This window comes from Schistocerca piceifrons, unplaced genomic scaffold (assembly GCF_021461385.2).
Source record: "Schistocerca piceifrons isolate TAMUIC-IGC-003096 unplaced genomic scaffold, iqSchPice1.1 HiC_scaffold_429, whole genome shotgun sequence".
NCBI classification, from domain to species: Eukaryota; Metazoa; Arthropoda; class Insecta; order Orthoptera; family Acrididae; genus Schistocerca; species Schistocerca piceifrons.
In genome coordinates this window covers 1-14675 of record NW_025728655.1, presented here as the reverse complement: position 1 = coordinate 14675, position 14675 = coordinate 1, and the positions used below count along the sequence as shown (strand labels likewise).

General features: G+C 51.2%; 27 non-coding genes across 27 annotated transcripts; 6 read left to right on the top strand and 21 right to left on the bottom strand.

The window, feature by feature from the left end:
• The first annotated feature begins 1373 nt into the window (after positions 1-1373).
• Positions 1374-1445, top strand: Trnag-ucc. Its single transcript has one exon. It is a non-coding gene; the product is annotated as a tRNA-Gly (tRNA).
• Positions 1446-2197: 752 nt separating this feature from the next.
• Trnai-aau lies at positions 2198-2271 on the bottom strand. Its single transcript has one exon. It is a non-coding gene; the product is annotated as a tRNA-Ile (tRNA).
• A 229-nt stretch (positions 2272-2500) lies between these two features.
• On the bottom strand, positions 2501-2572 carry Trnae-uuc. The gene has a single exon. It is a non-coding gene; the product is annotated as a tRNA-Glu (tRNA).
• Positions 2573-3028: 456 nt separating this feature from the next.
• On the bottom strand, positions 3029-3101 carry Trnam-cau. The gene has a single exon. It is a non-coding gene; the product is annotated as a tRNA-Met (tRNA).
• A 295-nt stretch (positions 3102-3396) lies between these two features.
• Trnag-gcc lies at positions 3397-3467 on the bottom strand. The gene has a single exon. It is a non-coding gene; the product is annotated as a tRNA-Gly (tRNA).
• A 336-nt stretch (positions 3468-3803) lies between these two features.
• Trnag-ucc lies at positions 3804-3875 on the top strand. The gene has a single exon. It is a non-coding gene; the product is annotated as a tRNA-Gly (tRNA).
• A 752-nt stretch (positions 3876-4627) lies between these two features.
• Trnai-aau lies at positions 4628-4701 on the bottom strand. Its single transcript has one exon. It is a non-coding gene; the product is annotated as a tRNA-Ile (tRNA).
• A 229-nt stretch (positions 4702-4930) lies between these two features.
• Trnae-uuc lies at positions 4931-5002 on the bottom strand. The gene has a single exon. It is a non-coding gene; the product is annotated as a tRNA-Glu (tRNA).
• A 456-nt stretch (positions 5003-5458) lies between these two features.
• On the bottom strand, positions 5459-5531 carry Trnam-cau. Its single transcript has one exon. It is a non-coding gene; the product is annotated as a tRNA-Met (tRNA).
• Positions 5532-5826: 295 nt separating this feature from the next.
• On the bottom strand, positions 5827-5897 carry Trnag-gcc. Its single transcript has one exon. It is a non-coding gene; the product is annotated as a tRNA-Gly (tRNA).
• A 336-nt stretch (positions 5898-6233) lies between these two features.
• Positions 6234-6305, top strand: Trnag-ucc. The gene has a single exon. It is a non-coding gene; the product is annotated as a tRNA-Gly (tRNA).
• A 752-nt stretch (positions 6306-7057) lies between these two features.
• Trnai-aau lies at positions 7058-7131 on the bottom strand. The gene has a single exon. It is a non-coding gene; the product is annotated as a tRNA-Ile (tRNA).
• A 229-nt stretch (positions 7132-7360) lies between these two features.
• On the bottom strand, positions 7361-7432 carry Trnae-uuc. The gene has a single exon. It is a non-coding gene; the product is annotated as a tRNA-Glu (tRNA).
• Positions 7433-7888: 456 nt separating this feature from the next.
• Positions 7889-7961, bottom strand: Trnam-cau. Its single transcript has one exon. It is a non-coding gene; the product is annotated as a tRNA-Met (tRNA).
• Positions 7962-8256: 295 nt separating this feature from the next.
• Positions 8257-8327, bottom strand: Trnag-gcc. The gene has a single exon. It is a non-coding gene; the product is annotated as a tRNA-Gly (tRNA).
• A 336-nt stretch (positions 8328-8663) lies between these two features.
• On the top strand, positions 8664-8735 carry Trnag-ucc. The gene has a single exon. It is a non-coding gene; the product is annotated as a tRNA-Gly (tRNA).
• A 752-nt stretch (positions 8736-9487) lies between these two features.
• Trnai-aau lies at positions 9488-9561 on the bottom strand. The gene has a single exon. It is a non-coding gene; the product is annotated as a tRNA-Ile (tRNA).
• Positions 9562-9790: 229 nt separating this feature from the next.
• Positions 9791-9862, bottom strand: Trnae-uuc. The gene has a single exon. It is a non-coding gene; the product is annotated as a tRNA-Glu (tRNA).
• Positions 9863-10318: 456 nt separating this feature from the next.
• On the bottom strand, positions 10319-10391 carry Trnam-cau. The gene has a single exon. It is a non-coding gene; the product is annotated as a tRNA-Met (tRNA).
• A 295-nt stretch (positions 10392-10686) lies between these two features.
• Trnag-gcc lies at positions 10687-10757 on the bottom strand. Its single transcript has one exon. It is a non-coding gene; the product is annotated as a tRNA-Gly (tRNA).
• Positions 10758-11093: 336 nt separating this feature from the next.
• On the top strand, positions 11094-11165 carry Trnag-ucc. Its single transcript has one exon. It is a non-coding gene; the product is annotated as a tRNA-Gly (tRNA).
• A 751-nt stretch (positions 11166-11916) lies between these two features.
• On the bottom strand, positions 11917-11990 carry Trnai-aau. Its single transcript has one exon. It is a non-coding gene; the product is annotated as a tRNA-Ile (tRNA).
• Positions 11991-12219: 229 nt separating this feature from the next.
• On the bottom strand, positions 12220-12291 carry Trnae-uuc. The gene has a single exon. It is a non-coding gene; the product is annotated as a tRNA-Glu (tRNA).
• A 456-nt stretch (positions 12292-12747) lies between these two features.
• Positions 12748-12820, bottom strand: Trnam-cau. Its single transcript has one exon. It is a non-coding gene; the product is annotated as a tRNA-Met (tRNA).
• Positions 12821-13115: 295 nt separating this feature from the next.
• Trnag-gcc lies at positions 13116-13186 on the bottom strand. The gene has a single exon. It is a non-coding gene; the product is annotated as a tRNA-Gly (tRNA).
• A 336-nt stretch (positions 13187-13522) lies between these two features.
• On the top strand, positions 13523-13594 carry Trnag-ucc. Its single transcript has one exon. It is a non-coding gene; the product is annotated as a tRNA-Gly (tRNA).
• Positions 13595-14347: 753 nt separating this feature from the next.
• Positions 14348-14421, bottom strand: Trnai-aau. The gene has a single exon. It is a non-coding gene; the product is annotated as a tRNA-Ile (tRNA).
• Between the last annotated feature and the right edge of the window lie 254 nt (positions 14422-14675).

Genomic DNA, 14675 nt, shown 5'->3' with positions numbered 1-14675 from the left:
CTTCGTCATCAGTGCTACCGGTATCACTAGCACGACGGCGTTTGTTATTGGAAACAGACGGGATCGGTGTAGAAGCAGCCGATACATCTGGGCGAGTGGGTAACGGGGGAAAACCTGCATCAGAGGAAGGTGTCACCCGTTGTGAAGAATCTACTGCAGGAGGCTGACACGAGACAGTGGAGGAAGCTGCTGGCACAAGATCGGCAACCGTTAATTTGCGGCGTTGTGCTAGCCCATTTTTAAGCACAAACACCCGCTTAGGGCAATTAGCACGAACATGACCATGTTCATTACATAGAAAACACGTACCAACTTGCCCCTCATAAGTAAGATGAACACGATAACCACATACAACCAGATGGGACGGTATGTTCGACTTAATATGCATTTCAACCGATCTGACACCATTATAACATTGCAGCTTATGTTGTGCAGACCAACGTTCATTTCGAATTGACCGAACGGTACCATAACCAAGCAAAGCTTCCTTGAGGTAACTGTTTTCAACTTCAGGGGGTAAATTATAAACCCGAACTGTGGTATACGTAATTTCAGCATTTGAAACAGTAACACTGCTAACAGAACCATCTCTATGACGGAACGACACTTGCTCACCATGTTTAAGTAAAATCTTATCTAGCAAAACCGGGTTCAACAATTTCACAAAAAAGCAGTAAAGTTCTGTGTCAAAATACGCCGTATGTACCTGGTCCGATGTAATGCCAATTGTATCCACAATCCATTCGTGAATTTCCAACGAAGTTGGTTGAACATTCCTGGTGGCCTTGTTAAACTGAAAACTGAGAGTACACTTCCGCGGAAACAACCGGGAAGCCATAACACTTAATTAATGCGGCAAAAGCCGCTATACAACACAAGACACAACACAAACACTAAGGCGACGAAACAACGAAGAAAAGAAGACAAAGAAACGTCACACACAGAAAGTAAATAGTCACAACCCGAGGGAAACGGCGGATCGAATACACAGCACGTGCGATCGCTGTCGCGTCTCAAGCGGAACTAACCACCGATGCTCAGCTAGTTCACAGCTTCCTGGTGCTTTCCGCGGCAGACGTCTGAGGGGAAAGTGGGACTGCCGTCCAGCGCCGTCGCATCCTCTCGAGAGAATGCTACACACGCTGAATCCTGAACTGCACTGCACTGCTTAAAAATGACGCCCGAACGCGATCGCCTAAGTACTCTTGCGGCGCACGCACGCGACGACTCTTGCCAAAGGACGCGAAATGTGCGTAGAGACGCTGTCTGGATGCGCTCGCCTACCCCGTAATGCGCCTACAGCTACGACCACCTTGAGCCGCCGCCGACAGGCGGGAAGCAGACACAGCGCGGCGTGCGCGGACGGAAACCGTGCGGTGGTGGTGTAATGGTCAGCATAGTTGCCTTCCAAGCAGTTGATCCGGGTTCGATTCCCGGCCACCGCAGCCGGCTTTTACTTTTGCGTATGAGTACTTTTGCCACGCGTCTTTAAATTAATGTTTCTTTCCCCCTCTTACTCGCTTTCATGCCACCCTATAGTGTGTGCGTCGATTCCCCTTGAGTCTCGACTTGTCTCGACTTTGCTCAGCTGACGCGAGAGCTGACGCTCTCCAATCGGCCTATATCAAGAGGACAAGCACGCGAAACGACTGAGAGAGGTATGGCGAGGCGGCCACCACATTACTTATGCCTCAAGTAAATACCTGCTGCCTGTTATCATGTATTGTCTGATGTTACATGTTCTGTCAGACAAATTCAGTTTTATTACTAGTACATTTCTTTTTTTTTTTTTTTTTTCTTTGTTGAAAATTTTACAACACGCTCCTTCATTTCACTGTGGCCGCACGGCGCGACTTGGCATACCGAGAGGCAAAACGTGGCGCCAGTGCCCTTGACCGAATAGCGCTGCAGCTCCGAAACCGAAGAGGAAAGAGTAATACGAATTGAAACCGTCGGCAGTGCCCTGTGTTCGCAGGCGGTCACCCGCCCAAGCACTGACAACGCCCAGCTTCGCGCAGTAGCGGTGATCGGACGAGAAACTTTGTGTTCACCGTGCTGTGACCAGTGAAGTGTTTTAGCGCGTCCCGACAAGTCGCGTTCTGGTCCCCTATCAGCTCCCACACAATGTGACGACTTCTTTGTTACCATACTTCCCCGCCGAAATCGGCGTTGCCTTTTTGAAAGAGTGAAATCGTAGTGGCCCGTGGGGGGATCGAACCCACGACCTTCGCGTTATTAGCACGACGCTCTAACCGACTGAGCTAACGGGCCTCGGGAATTGCTCTGCGTATTGCCATGTAACATTTCTATGGTAGCAGTCCAACAGTGGACCAGCGTCTCTTCTTCCTTTATTCCGCTGCTCGTAGTAATTTCATTGCGTGCCCGTTTCTCTCGACTGTTTTCAGCTGACGTTTATGAACCAGTAGCTATAATGCGAGGAGGACGTGAAACAGCCTTTCGCAGGGTCAAAACTTGTCGTGACTTTTGCCGAAAAATTCCGTTCCGGTACCGGGAATCGAACCCGGGCCTCCTGGGTGAAAGCCAGGTATCCTAGCCACTAGACCACACCGGACGCGCAAGTTTTACTCGGGGTTTACACCCGGTCCACTCGCTTTCCGTGTCGCACTTTCCCTGTTTGCGAGCATCTTTTCGCGCGCCCATGGCGAGGCGCGCATGGCAAAAGTCACAATTCATTGCTTTATGCCTCGTTGTTACAGCGGTAGGAGGAAAAGCAAAGCTGTAAGTAGTAATATTTATTTACTTATTTCGCAAGTAAATACCTGCTGCCTGTCATCGTACAGCAGGTCATACATTGTGTGACTTTACACGTTATATCGTACGAAATTCAGTATTATTACTAGTACTTTTTTCCTTGAAAATTTCACATAAGAACTGCAAGTAGTAATAACGGGAAGTAAACATTATCACGCTGAGTCGTTGAAGCCTTGAGGATAACAAAGTACAAAGTGTTTTGCTCCTTCGCAAACCCCAGAGCCGTCGATTTAGCTGTGGACGAAAGTAAATTAAATGCCCCGGGTGAGGATCGAACTCACGACCTTAAGATTATGAGACTTACGCGCTGCCTACTGCGCTACCGAGGCAGGTGATCGCCAGGCCTTCTGGAATCTCGGTAAGTACCAAATACCAGTGGTAGAGAGTCTGCACTTCCTGGCTCATTTTTTTCTGTTGCTACACGTGCATTCCCGGCGCGACAGGCAACTTGCGATGCTAGGCCGACGCCAGTATGTACAATAGCGCACAACAGTCCAAACGAGCAGTCCTGCGCGCTGCATGTTTGGTTATTCCCACACGGAAATCCCGCGGTTCATTCTCATGGCTCACGCAGTTCGAGTGCGAAAGACACGCAGCACCACTATCGGAGAAAAAACAAAATGATGCATCGGCCGGGAATCGAACCCGGGCCGCCCGCGTGGCAGGCGAGCATTCTACCACTGAACCACCGATGCTTAGCTAGTTCACAGCTTCCTGGTGCTTTCCGCGGCAGACGTCTGAGGGGAAAGTGGGACTGCCGTCCAGCGCCGTCGCATCCTCTCGAGAGAATGCTACACACGCTGAATCCTGAACTGCACTGCACTGCTTAAAAATGACGCCCGAACGCGATCGCCTAAGTACTCTTGCGGCGCACGCACGCGACGACTCTTGCCAAAGGACGCGAAATGTGCGTAGAGACGCTGTCTGGATGCGCTCGCCTACCCCGTAATGCGCCTACAGCTACGACCACCTTGAGCCGCCGCCGACAGGCGGGAAGCAGACACAGCGCGGCGTGCGCGGACGGAAACCGTGCGGTGGTGGTGTAATGGTCAGCATAGTTGCCTTCCAAGCAGTTGATCCGGGTTCGATTCCCGGCCACCGCAGCCGGCTTTTACTTTTGCGTATGAGTACTTTTGCCACGCGTCTTTAAATTAATGTTTCTTTCCCCCTCTTACTCGCTTTCATGCCACCCTATAGTGTGTGCGTCGATTCCCCTTGAGTCTCGACTTGTCTCGACTTTGCTCAGCTGACGCGAGAGCTGACGCTCTCCAATCGGCCTATATCAAGAGGACAAGCACGCGAAACGACTGAGAGAGGTATGGCGAGGCGGCCACCACATTACTTATGCCTCAAGTAAATACCTGCTGCCTGTTATCATGTATTGTCTGATGTTACATGTTCTGTCAGACAAATTCAGTTTTATTACTAGTACATTTCTTTTTTTTTTTTTTTTTTCTTTGTTGAAAATTTTACAACACGCTCCTTCATTTCACTGTGGCCGCACGGCGCGACTTGGCATACCGAGAGGCAAAACGTGGCGCCAGTGCCCTTGACCGAATAGCGCTGCAGCTCCGAAACCGAAGAGGAAAGAGTAATACGAATTGAAACCGTCGGCAGTGCCCTGTGTTCGCAGGCGGTCACCCGCCCAAGCACTGACAACGCCCAGCTTCGCGCAGTAGCGGTGATCGGACGAGAAACTTTGTGTTCACCGTGCTGTGACCAGTGAAGTGTTTTAGCGCGTCCCGACAAGTCGCGTTCTGGTCCCCTATCAGCTCCCACACAATGTGACGACTTCTTTGTTACCATACTTCCCCGCCGAAATCGGCGTTGCCTTTTTGAAAGAGTGAAATCGTAGTGGCCCGTGGGGGGATCGAACCCACGACCTTCGCGTTATTAGCACGACGCTCTAACCGACTGAGCTAACGGGCCTCGGGAATTGCTCTGCGTATTGCCATGTAACATTTCTATGGTAGCAGTCCAACAGTGGACCAGCGTCTCTTCTTCCTTTATTCCGCTGCTCGTAGTAATTTCATTGCGTGCCCGTTTCTCTCGACTGTTTTCAGCTGACGTTTATGAACCAGTAGCTATAATGCGAGGAGGACGTGAAACAGCCTTTCGCAGGGTCAAAACTTGTCGTGACTTTTGCCGAAAAATTCCGTTCCGGTACCGGGAATCGAACCCGGGCCTCCTGGGTGAAAGCCAGGTATCCTAGCCACTAGACCACACCGGACGCGCAAGTTTTACTCGGGGTTTACACCCGGTCCACTCGCTTTCCGTGTCGCACTTTCCCTGTTTGCGAGCATCTTTTCGCGCGCCCATGGCGAGGCGCGCATGGCAAAAGTCACAATTCATTGCTTTATGCCTCGTTGTTACAGCGGTAGGAGGAAAAGCAAAGCTGTAAGTAGTAATATTTATTTACTTATTTCGCAAGTAAATACCTGCTGCCTGTCATCGTACAGCAGGTCATACATTGTGTGACTTTACACGTTATATCGTACGAAATTCAGTATTATTACTAGTACTTTTTTCCTTGAAAATTTCACATAAGAACTGCAAGTAGTAATAACGGGAAGTAAACATTATCACGCTGAGTCGTTGAAGCCTTGAGGATAACAAAGTACAAAGTGTTTTGCTCCTTCGCAAACCCCAGAGCCGTCGATTTAGCTGTGGACGAAAGTAAATTAAATGCCCCGGGTGAGGATCGAACTCACGACCTTAAGATTATGAGACTTACGCGCTGCCTACTGCGCTACCGAGGCAGGTGATCGCCAGGCCTTCTGGAATCTCGGTAAGTACCAAATACCAGTGGTAGAGAGTCTGCACTTCCTGGCTCATTTTTTTCTGTTGCTACACGTGCATTCCCGGCGCGACAGGCAACTTGCGATGCTAGGCCGACGCCAGTATGTACAATAGCGCACAACAGTCCAAACGAGCAGTCGTGCGCGCTGCATGTTTGGTTATTCCCACACGGAAATCCCGCGGTTCATTCTCATGGCTCACGCAGTTCGAGTGCGAAAGACACGCAGCACCACTATCGGAGAAAAAACAAAATGATGCATCGGCCGGGAATCGAACCCGGGCCGCCCGCGTGGCAGGCGAGCATTCTACCACTGAACCACCGATGCTTAGCTAGTTCACAGCTTCCTGGTGCTTTCCGCGGCAGACGTCTGAGGGGAAAGTGGGACTGCCGTCCAGCGCCGTCGCATCCTCTCGAGAGAATGCTACACACGCTGAATCCTGAACTGCACTGCACTGCTTAAAAATGACGCCCGAACGCGATCGCCTAAGTACTCTTGCGGCGCACGCACGCGACGACTCTTGCCAAAGGACGCGAAATGTGCGTAGAGACGCTGTCTGGATGCGCTCGCCTACCCCGTAATGCGCCTACAGCTACGACCACCTTGAGCCGCCGCCGACAGGCGGGAAGCAGACACAGCGCGGCGTGCGCGGACGGAAACCGTGCGGTGGTGGTGTAATGGTCAGCATAGTTGCCTTCCAAGCAGTTGATCCGGGTTCGATTCCCGGCCACCGCAGCCGGCTTTTACTTTTGCGTATGAGTACTTTTGCCACGCGTCTTTAAATTAATGTTTCTTTCCCCCTCTTACTCGCTTTCATGCCACCCTATAGTGTGTGCGTCGATTCCCCTTGAGTCTCGACTTGTCTCGACTTTGCTCAGCTGACGCGAGAGCTGACGCTCTCCAATCGGCCTATATCAAGAGGACAAGCACGCGAAACGACTGAGAGAGGTATGGCGAGGCGGCCACCACATTACTTATGCCTCAAGTAAATACCTGCTGCCTGTTATCATGTATTGTCTGATGTTACATGTTCTGTCAGACAAATTCAGTTTTATTACTAGTACATTTCTTTTTTTTTTTTTTTTTTCTTTGTTGAAAATTTTACAACACGCTCCTTCATTTCACTGTGGCCGCACGGCGCGACTTGGCATACCGAGAGGCAAAACGTGGCGCCAGTGCCCTTGACCGAATAGCGCTGCAGCTCCGAAACCGAAGAGGAAAGAGTAATACGAATTGAAACCGTCGGCAGTGCCCTGTGTTCGCAGGCGGTCACCCGCCCAAGCACTGACAACGCCCAGCTTCGCGCAGTAGCGGTGATCGGACGAGAAACTTTGTGTTCACCGTGCTGTGACCAGTGAAGTGTTTTAGCGCGTCCCGACAAGTCGCGTTCTGGTCCCCTATCAGCTCCCACACAATGTGACGACTTCTTTGTTACCATACTTCCCCGCCGAAATCGGCGTTGCCTTTTTGAAAGAGTGAAATCGTAGTGGCCCGTGGGGGGATCGAACCCACGACCTTCGCGTTATTAGCACGACGCTCTAACCGACTGAGCTAACGGGCCTCGGGAATTGCTCTGCGTATTGCCATGTAACATTTCTATGGTAGCAGTCCAACAGTGGACCAGCGTCTCTTCTTCCTTTATTCCGCTGCTCGTAGTAATTTCATTGCGTGCCCGTTTCTCTCGACTGTTTTCAGCTGACGTTTATGAACCAGTAGCTATAATGCGAGGAGGACGTGAAACAGCCTTTCGCAGGGTCAAAACTTGTCGTGACTTTTGCCGAAAAATTCCGTTCCGGTACCGGGAATCGAACCCGGGCCTCCTGGGTGAAAGCCAGGTATCCTAGCCACTAGACCACACCGGACGCGCAAGTTTTACTCGGGGTTTACACCCGGTCCACTCGCTTTCCGTGTCGCACTTTCCCTGTTTGCGAGCATCTTTTCGCGCGCCCATGGCGAGGCGCGCATGGCAAAAGTCACAATTCATTGCTTTATGCCTCGTTGTTACAGCGGTAGGAGGAAAAGCAAAGCTGTAAGTAGTAATATTTATTTACTTATTTCGCAAGTAAATACCTGCTGCCTGTCATCGTACAGCAGGTCATACATTGTGTGACTTTACACGTTATATCGTACGAAATTCAGTATTATTACTAGTACTTTTTTCCTTGAAAATTTCACATAAGAACTGCAAGTAGTAATAACGGGAAGTAAACATTATCACGCTGAGTCGTTGAAGCCTTGAGGATAACAAAGTACAAAGTGTTTTGCTCCTTCGCAAACCCCAGAGCCGTCGATTTAGCTGTGGACGAAAGTAAATTAAATGCCCCGGGTGAGGATCGAACTCACGACCTTAAGATTATGAGACTTACGCGCTGCCTACTGCGCTACCGAGGCAGGTGATCGCCAGGCCTTCTGGAATCTCGGTAAGTACCAAATACCAGTGGTAGAGAGTCTGCACTTCCTGGCTCATTTTTTTCTGTTGCTACACGTGCATTCCCGGCGCGACAGGCAACTTGCGATGCTAGGCCGACGCCAGTATGTACAATAGCGCACAACAGTCCAAACGAGCAGTCCTGCGCGCTGCATGTTTGGTTATTCCCACACGGAAATCCCGCGGTTCATTCTCATGGCTCACGCAGTTCGAGTGCGAAAGACACGCAGCACCACTATCGGAGAAAAAACAAAATGATGCATCGGCCGGGAATCGAACCCGGGCCGCCCGCGTGGCAGGCGAGCATTCTACCACTGAACCACCGATGCTTAGCTAGTTCACAGCTTCCTGGTGCTTTCCGCGGCAGACGTCTGAGGGGAAAGTGGGACTGCCGTCCAGCGCCGTCGCATCCTCTCGAGAGAATGCTACACACGCTGAATCCTGAACTGCACTGCACTGCTTAAAAATGACGCCCGAACGCGATCGCCTAAGTACTCTTGCGGCGCACGCACGCGACGACTCTTGCCAAAGGACGCGAAATGTGCGTAGAGACGCTGTCTGGATGCGCTCGCCTACCCCGTAATGCGCCTACAGCTACGACCACCTTGAGCCGCCGCCGACAGGCGGGAAGCAGACACAGCGCGGCGTGCGCGGACGGAAACCGTGCGGTGGTGGTGTAATGGTCAGCATAGTTGCCTTCCAAGCAGTTGATCCGGGTTCGATTCCCGGCCACCGCAGCCGGCTTTTACTTTTGCGTATGAGTACTTTTGCCACGCGTCTTTAAATTAATGTTTCTTTCCCCCTCTTACTCGCTTTCATGCCACCCTATAGTGTGTGCGTCGATTCCCCTTGAGTCTCGACTTGTCTCGACTTTGCTCAGCTGACGCGAGAGCTGACGCTCTCCAATCGGCCTATATCAAGAGGACAAGCACGCGAAACGACTGAGAGAGGTATGGCGAGGCGGCCACCACATTACTTATGCCTCAAGTAAATACCTGCTGCCTGTTATCATGTATTGTCTGATGTTACATGTTCTGTCAGACAAATTCAGTTTTATTACTAGTACATTTCTTTTTTTTTTTTTTTTTTCTTTGTTGAAAATTTTACAACACGCTCCTTCATTTCACTGTGGCCGCACGGCGCGACTTGGCATACCGAGAGGCAAAACGTGGCGCCAGTGCCCTTGACCGAATAGCGCTGCAGCTCCGAAACCGAAGAGGAAAGAGTAATACGAATTGAAACCGTCGGCAGTGCCCTGTGTTCGCAGGCGGTCACCCGCCCAAGCACTGACAACGCCCAGCTTCGCGCAGTAGCGGTGATCGGACGAGAAACTTTGTGTTCACCGTGCTGTGACCAGTGAAGTGTTTTAGCGCGTCCCGACAAGTCGCGTTCTGGTCCCCTATCAGCTCCCACACAATGTGACGACTTCTTTGTTACCATACTTCCCCGCCGAAATCGGCGTTGCCTTTTTGAAAGAGTGAAATCGTAGTGGCCCGTGGGGGGATCGAACCCACGACCTTCGCGTTATTAGCACGACGCTCTAACCGACTGAGCTAACGGGCCTCGGGAATTGCTCTGCGTATTGCCATGTAACATTTCTATGGTAGCAGTCCAACAGTGGACCAGCGTCTCTTCTTCCTTTATTCCGCTGCTCGTAGTAATTTCATTGCGTGCCCGTTTCTCTCGACTGTTTTCAGCTGACGTTTATGAACCAGTAGCTATAATGCGAGGAGGACGTGAAACAGCCTTTCGCAGGGTCAAAACTTGTCGTGACTTTTGCCGAAAAATTCCGTTCCGGTACCGGGAATCGAACCCGGGCCTCCTGGGTGAAAGCCAGGTATCCTAGCCACTAGACCACACCGGACGCGCAAGTTTTACTCGGGGTTTACACCCGGTCCACTCGCTTTCCGTGTCGCACTTTCCCTGTTTGCGAGCATCTTTTCGCGCGCCCATGGCGAGGCGCGCATGGCAAAAGTCACAATTCATTGCTTTATGCCTCGTTGTTACAGCGGTAGGAGGAAAAGCAAAGCTGTAAGTAGTAATATTTATTTACTTATTTCGCAAGTAAATACCTGCTGCCTGTCATCGTACAGCAGGTCATACATTGTGTGACTTTACACGTTATATCGTACGAAATTCAGTATTATTACTAGTACTTTTTTCCTTGAAAATTTCACATAAGAACTGCAAGTAGTAATAACGGGAAGTAAACATTATCACGCTGAGTCGTTGAAGCCTTGAGGATAACAAAGTACAAAGTGTTTTGCTCCTTCGCAAACCCCAGAGCCGTCGATTTAGCTGTGGACGAAAGTAAATTAAATGCCCCGGGTGAGGATCGAACTCACGACCTTAAGATTATGAGACTTACGCGCTGCCTACTGCGCTACCGAGGCAGGTGATCGCCAGGCCTTCTGGAATCTCGGTAAGTACCAAATACCAGTGGTAGAGAGTCTGCACTTCCTGGCTCATTTTTTTCTGTTGCTACACGTGCATTCCCGGCGCGACAGGCAACTTGCGATGCTAGGCCGACGCCAGTATGTACAATAGCGCACAACAGTCCAAACGAGCAGTCCTGCGCGCTGCATGTTTGGTTATTCCCACACGGAAATCCCGCGGTTCATTCTCATGGCTCACGCAGTTCGAGTGCGAAAGACACGCAGCACCACTATCGGAGAAAAAACAAAATGATGCATCGGCCGGGAATCGAACCCGGGCCGCCCGCGTGGCAGGCGAGCATTCTACCACTGAACCACCGATGCTTAGCTAGTTCACAGCTTCCTGGTGCTTTCCGCGGCAGACGTCTGAGGGGAAAGTGGGACTGCCGTCCAGCGCCGTCGCATCCTCTCGAGAGAATGCTACACACGCTGAATCCTGAACTGCACTGCACTGCTTAAAAATGACGCCCGAACGCGATCGCCTAAGTACTCTTGCGGCGCACGCACGCGACGACTCTTGCCAAAGGACGCGAAATGTGCGTAGAGACGCTGTCTGGATGCGCTCGCCTACCCCGTAATGCGCCTACAGCTACGACCACCTTGAGCCGCCGCCGACAGGCGGGAAGCAGACACAGCGCGGCGTGCGCGGACGGAAACCGTGCGGTGGTGGTGTAATGGTCAGCATAGTTGCCTTCCAAGCAGTTGATCCGGGTTCGATTCCCGGCCACCGCAGCCGGCTTTTACTTTTGCGTATGAGTACTTTTGCCACGCGTCTTTAAATTAATGTTTCTTTCCCCCTCTTACTCGCTTTCATGCCACCCTATAGTGTGTGCGTCGATTCCCCTTGAGTCTCGACTTGTCTCGACTTTGCTCAGCTGACGCGAGAGCTGACGCTCTCCAATCGGCCTATATCAAGAGGACAAGCACGCGAAACGACTGAGAGAGGTATGGCGAGGCGGCCACCACATTACTTATGCCTCAAGTAAATACCTGCTGCCTGTTATCATGTATTGTCTGATGTTACATGTTCTGTCAGACAAATTCAGTTTTATTACTAGTACATTTCTTTTTTTTTTTTTTTTTCTTTGTTGAAAATTTTACAACACGCTCCTTCATTTCACTGTGGCCGCACGGCGCGACTTGGCATACCGAGAGGCAAAACGTGGCGCCAGTGCCCTTGACCGAATAGCGCTGCAGCTCCGAAACCGAAGAGGAAAGAGTAATACGAATTGAAACCGTCGGCAGTGCCCTGTGTTCGCAGGCGGTCACCCGCCCAAGCACTGACAACGCCCAGCTTCGCGCAGTAGCGGTGATCGGACGAGAAACTTTGTGTTCACCGTGCTGTGACCAGTGAAGTGTTTTAGCGCGTCCCGACAAGTCGCGTTCTGGTCCCCTATCAGCTCCCACACAATGTGACGACTTCTTTGTTACCATACTTCCCCGCCGAAATCGGCGTTGCCTTTTTGAAAGAGTGAAATCGTAGTGGCCCGTGGGGGGATCGAACCCACGACCTTCGCGTTATTAGCACGACGCTCTAACCGACTGAGCTAACGGGCCTCGGGAATTGCTCTGCGTATTGCCATGTAACATTTCTATGGTAGCAGTCCAACAGTGGACCAGCGTCTCTTCTTCCTTTATTCCGCTGCTCGTAGTAATTTCATTGCGTGCCCGTTTCTCTCGACTGTTTTCAGCTGACGTTTATGAACCAGTAGCTATAATGCGAGGAGGACGTGAAACAGCCTTTCGCAGGGTCAAAACTTGTCGTGACTTTTGCCGAAAAATTCCGTTCCGGTACCGGGAATCGAACCCGGGCCTCCTGGGTGAAAGCCAGGTATCCTAGCCACTAGACCACACCGGACGCGCAAGTTTTACTCGGGGTTTACACCCGGTCCACTCGCTTTCCGTGTCGCACTTTCCCTGTTTGCGAGCATCTTTTCGCGCGCCCATGGCGAGGCGCGCATGGCAAAAGTCACAATTCATTGCTTTATGCCTCGTTGTTACAGCGGTAGGAGGAAAAGCAAAGCTGTAAGTAGTAATATTTATTTACTTATTTCGCAAGTAAATACCTGCTGCCTGTCATCGTACAGCAGGTCATACATTGTGTGACTTTACACGTTATATCGTACGAAATTCAGTATTATTACTAGTACTTTTTTCCTTGAAAATTTCACATAAGAACTGCAAGTAGTAATAACGGGAAGTAAACATTATCACGCTGAGTCGTTGAAGCCTTGAGGATAACAAAGTACAAAGTGTTTTGCTCCTTCGCAAACCCCAGAGCCGTCGATTTAGCTGTGGACGAAAGTAAATTAAATGCCCCGGGTGAGGATCGAACTCACGACCTTAAGATTATGAGACTTACGCGCTGCCTACTGCGCTACCGAGGCAGGTGATCGCCAGGCCTTCTGGAATCTCGGTAAGTACCAAATACCAGTGGTAGAGAGTCTGCACTTCCTGGCTCATTTTTTTCTGTTGCTACACGTGCATTCCCGGCGCGACAGGCAACTTGCGATGCTAGGCCGACGCCAGTATGTACAATAGCGCACAACAGTCCAAACGAGCAGTCCTGCGCGCTGCATGTTTGGTTATTCCCACACGGAAATCCCGCGGTTCATTCTCATGGCTCACGCAGTTCGAGTGCGAAAGACACGCAGCACCACTATCGGAGAAAAAACAAAATGATGCATCGGCCGGGAATCGAACCCGGGCCGCCCGCGTGGCAGGCGAGCATTCTACCACTGAACCACCGATGCTTAGCTAGTTCACAGCTTCCTGGTGCTTTCCGCGGCAGACGTCTGAGGGGAAAGTGGGACTGCCGTCCAGCGCCGTCGCATCCTCTCGAGAGAATGCTACACACGCTGAATCCTGAACTGCACTGCACTGCTTAAAAATGACGCCCGAACGCGATCGCCTAAGTACTCTTGCGGCGCACGCACGCGACGACTCTTGCCAAAGGACGCGAAATGTGCGTAGAGACGCTGTCTGGATGCGCTCGCCTACCCCGTAATGCGCCTACAGCTACGACCACCTTGAGCCGCCGCCGACAGGCGGGAAGCAGACACAGCGCGGCGTGCGCGGACGGAAACCGTGCGGTGGTGGTGTAATGGTCAGCATAGTTGCCTTCCAAGCAGTTGATCCGGGTTCGATTCCCGGCCACCGCAGCCGGCTTTTACTTTTGCGTATGAGTACTTTTGCCACGCGTCTTTAAATTAATGTTTCTTTCCCCCTCTTACTCGCTTTCATGCCACCCTATAGTGTGTGCGTCGATTCCCCTTGAGTCTCGACTTGTCTCGACTTTGCTCAGCTGACGCGAGAGCTGACGCTCTCCAATCGGCCTATATCAAGAGGACAAGCACGCGAAACGACTGAGAGAGGTATGGCGAGGCGGCCACCACATTACTTATGCCTCAAGTAAATACCTGCTGCCTGTTATCATGTATTGTCTGATGTTACATGTTCTGTCAGACAAATTCAGTTTTATTACTAGTACATTTCTTTTTTTTTTTTTTTTTTTCTTTGTTGAAAATTTTACAACACGCTCCTTCATTTCACTGTGGCCGCACGGCGCGACTTGGCATACCGAGAGGCAAAACGTGGCGCCAGTGCCCTTGACCGAATAGCGCTGCAGCTCCGAAACCGAAGAGGAAAGAGTAATACGAATTGAAACCGTCGGCAGTGCCCTGTGTTCGCAGGCGGTCACCCGCCCAAGCACTGACAACGCCCAGCTTCGCGCAGTAGCGGTGATCGGACGAGAAACTTTGTGTTCACCGTGCTGTGACCAGTGAAGTGTTTTAGCGCGTCCCGACAAGTCGCGTTCTGGTCCCCTATCAGCTCCCACACAATGTGACGACTTCTTTGTTACCATACTTCCCCGCCGAAATCGGCGTTGCCTTTTTGAAAGAGTGAAATCGTAGTGGCCCGTGGGGGGATCGAACCCACGACCTTCGCGTTATTAGCACGACGCTCTAACCGACTGAGCTAACGGGCCTCGGGAATTGCTCTGCGTATTGCCATGTAACATTTCTATGGTAGCAGTCCAACAGTGGACCAGCGTCTCTTCTTCCTTTATTCCGCTGCTCGTAGTAATTTCATTGCGTGCCCGTTTCTCTCGACTGTTTTCAGCTGACGTTTATGAACCAGTAGCTATAATGCGAGGAGGACGTGAAACAGCCTTTCGCAGGGTCAAAACTTGTCGTGACTTTTGCCGAAAAATTCCGTTCCGGTACCGGGAATCGAACCCGG